The sequence below is a fragment of the Trichechus manatus genome, unplaced genomic scaffold (assembly GCF_000243295.1).
Source record: "Trichechus manatus latirostris isolate Lorelei unplaced genomic scaffold, TriManLat1.0 scaffold00059, whole genome shotgun sequence".
Lineage (NCBI taxonomy): Eukaryota > Metazoa > Chordata > Mammalia > Sirenia > Trichechidae > Trichechus > Trichechus manatus.
In genome coordinates, this window is record NW_004443995.1 from 418,741 (window position 1) to 422,010 (window position 3,270).

The 3,270-nt window shown below is 40.6% G+C and overlaps 1 pseudogene; it reads left to right on the top strand.

The window, feature by feature from the left end:
• Positions 1-536: 536 nt before the first annotated feature.
• LOC101340721 (glyceraldehyde-3-phosphate dehydrogenase-like) lies at positions 537-1,601 on the top strand (annotated as a pseudogene).
• The last annotated feature ends 1,669 nt before the right edge of the window (positions 1,602-3,270 follow it).

Here is a 3,270-nt window from a genome sequence, read left to right on the forward strand (position 1 = left end):
GAGGAAACGGAATGTATGGCTAATTGCCTCCATGAACAACTGCCTCCTTTGCCATGAGTCCAGAAGAACTGGATGATGCCTGGCTACCATTACTGAACATTTTGATCAAAGAAGCTATAGAGGAATCCTGATCAGAAGAGAGAAAAAAAAAAGTGTAGGAAAATTTTCATGTTATATCTCCTTTATTACAGTAGACGATAGCATAAGGCTTGGAGAAATCCCATGTAAAAAAAAGAGTTATATTTAATCTCATGTTTCATATAATTGACAATGAAATCCTTCATTCTCTGGAACATTTATTAAAAGTCTGTGGAAGTAATATTCTATAGAATATGCTTTGGTCAATGTATTGAAAATGTCTGCTCTAGTCTCTGATCTCTATGATAGAGAACAGCCTTACTTCTATTTACCTCAGAAGGGAGAAAGTCATGTTCAATAGTGATGCTTTTTTAAGACAGATAGGGATGGGCTCTCTGCTCCTTCCCATTTGACAGACAGTCTTCTTCTTGTGCAGTGCCATCTGCATCCCTGACACGATGGTGAAGATAAGAGTAAACAGATTTGGCCATATCGGGTGCCTGGTCATCAGGGCTGTTGTTAACTCTGGCAAAGTGGAAATTGTTGCCATCAATTACTCTTTCACCGACATTAACTACATGGTCTACATGTTCCAGTATGATTCCACCCATGGCACAGTCAAGGCGGAGAACGAGAAGCTTGTCAGTGGGAAGCCCATCTCTATCTTCCAGGAGTGAGATCCCTCCAATATCATGTGGGGTGATGTGGTGCTGAATATGTTGTAGAGTTCACTGGTGTCTTCTAACCTTGTTGAAGGCTGGGGTTAGTTGAAGTGTGGTGCCAAAAGGATAATCATCTATGCCCCTTCTGCCAATGCCCCCATGTTTGTGATGGATGTGAACCATGAGAAGTATGACAACTCAAGATTGTCAACAATATCTCCTGTGCCACCAACTGCTTAGCATCCCTGGCCAAGGTCATCCATGACAACTTAGGCACTGTGGAGGGACTCATGACCACAGTCCATGCCATCACTGCCACCCAGAAGACTGTGGATGGCCCCTCTGGGAAATTGTGGTATGACGGCCATGAGGCTGCCCAGAACATCACCCTTGCAGCTACTGGTGCTGACAAGGCTGTGGGCAAGTTCATCCCAGAGCTGAATGGGAAGCTCACTGGCATGGACTTCTGTGTCCTAAACCCCAATATGTTGGTTGCAGAAGCTCTGGAAAAAGTTGACAAATATGATGACATGAAGAAAGTGGTGAAGTAGGCATAGGAGGGCCCCCTAAAGGACATCCCCAGCTGTACTGAAGACCAGGTTGTCTCCTGGGAGTTTAACAGTAACACTCATTCTTCCACCTTTGATGCTGAAGCTGGCATTGCCCTCAACAACCACTTTGTCAGCCTCATTTTCTGGCATGAAAATGAATTTGGCTACAACAACAGGGTGGTGAACTCTATAGTTCACACGGCCTCCAAGGAATAAGAGCCCCCTGGGCCATTGGCCCCAGCAATAGCACAAGAGGGAGAGAGAGGCACTCAGCTGCTGGGAAGTCCTTACCTCAACTCCATCCCCTACCATACTGAGAATCTTCCATCCTTGACACAGCTGCCATCCCAGACCCCCTGAAGAAGGGGAGGGGCTTAGAAAGCCCAACTTTGTCATGTACCATCAGTATAGTATGCTGCACTCAGCTGAAAAACAAACAAAACAGACATGGCATAGCCATCAGTTGGATAAATCATAGAGATTTCTGAAAGTATTCACCCAGCTTTCCCTCTGTAGCCTCATCATGTTGATTCTTCTTGATGCTGAACATGCTAAGAATTCACTCCCTGAGACAGCAATGACCACCGTGTAGCATCATATCCTTTCAAAGCTAATTAGTAATGAAATGCTTAGGATGAATTCTTCTCTTTTCTCCTCAATTTTCTTTTAGAAATGTGATGAAAAACAATTCAAAACCTTGTGCTAAAACAAGGTAAATGAAAATTTTAATTAAGTTCAATCTCATGGCTTAAGAATTTCTTCCATTTGTAGATCTGTATTGCTAAAGTACACAATCCTGTAACCAATAGGAAAATGTGAAGAAAATACTAGAAATATGTATTTTTCATTAATACAGTACAAATAACCCAACAAAATATAATTTCAGGCTTGATATATGTATTTTTAATCTTAACTAAACTACCTGCTCCAATAAATAAGAATAATATGGAATTAGTATGCTAATAATCTATTAAAATCTATTGTTTCTAAAGTACTTAAAAAATTTTCCCCTTTTGCAACTTAATTTATTTTATGACATTTTTACTAATTACAAAATGATAAACTTTAACTCAATAAAGGCAAATAACCTTAATTTTTGGATGCCTTGACTTGAACACTTGGCTCCCACACTTATAGATGGACAAGTTATTCAACCTTTCTATGGTCAGAGTTTTCCTTATCTGTAAAATAGAGGCATTGATGGTAACTAACTCATAGAGCTACTGTGAGGAATAAATCAGATAAACCATATATATGTATTGTGCATGTGGAGGATGGTCTCTAAGGTGGTCTCCATGATCCTGCTAGTATCTTGTCCTTTTTATAGTACCCTCCCCTTGAGGTGGTGGTATCTGTGACTTGCTTCCAGACAATACAGTACAGCAAAGGTGATGACATGTATGGAATTGCATGTAGTGTTACATAAGATTGTAAAATCCATCTGGAAAGTAGACTCTCTCTATCTCCCTAGGGGGCTGTGAGGAAGTAAGAAGCCATGTTGGGAAGGCCCACTAGGCAAGAAACTGAGGATGGCCTGGGGCCAACAGCCAGTAACTAACTGACCCTCAGTTTGGTAGCCTGCAAGGAACTGAATGATGTCAACAACCATGTGAGGTTGAAACCATATCTTTCCCCAGCCAGTGCTTTGATGAGGCCGCAGCCCTGGTTAGCACCTTGATTGCAGCTTTGGGAGACCCTGAAATAAAAACCCCACTTAAGCTGTGCCCAAACTCTGACCTACAGAAACTGTGAAATTTAAATATGTGTTGTTTTAAGCTGCTATGTATGGTAATATCGTTATGCAGCAACAGTTAACTAATTCAGTATGTAACATATAGTAAATGTTCCAAAATTATTACTATTGTATATGACTGAAAGTTGAATTAATAATATTTAATTTTTTGATTTTTCTAGCGACTAATATAGATTCACTATGAGTTGGAATCAACTCGACAGCAATGGAATGAAGATTCTATTTC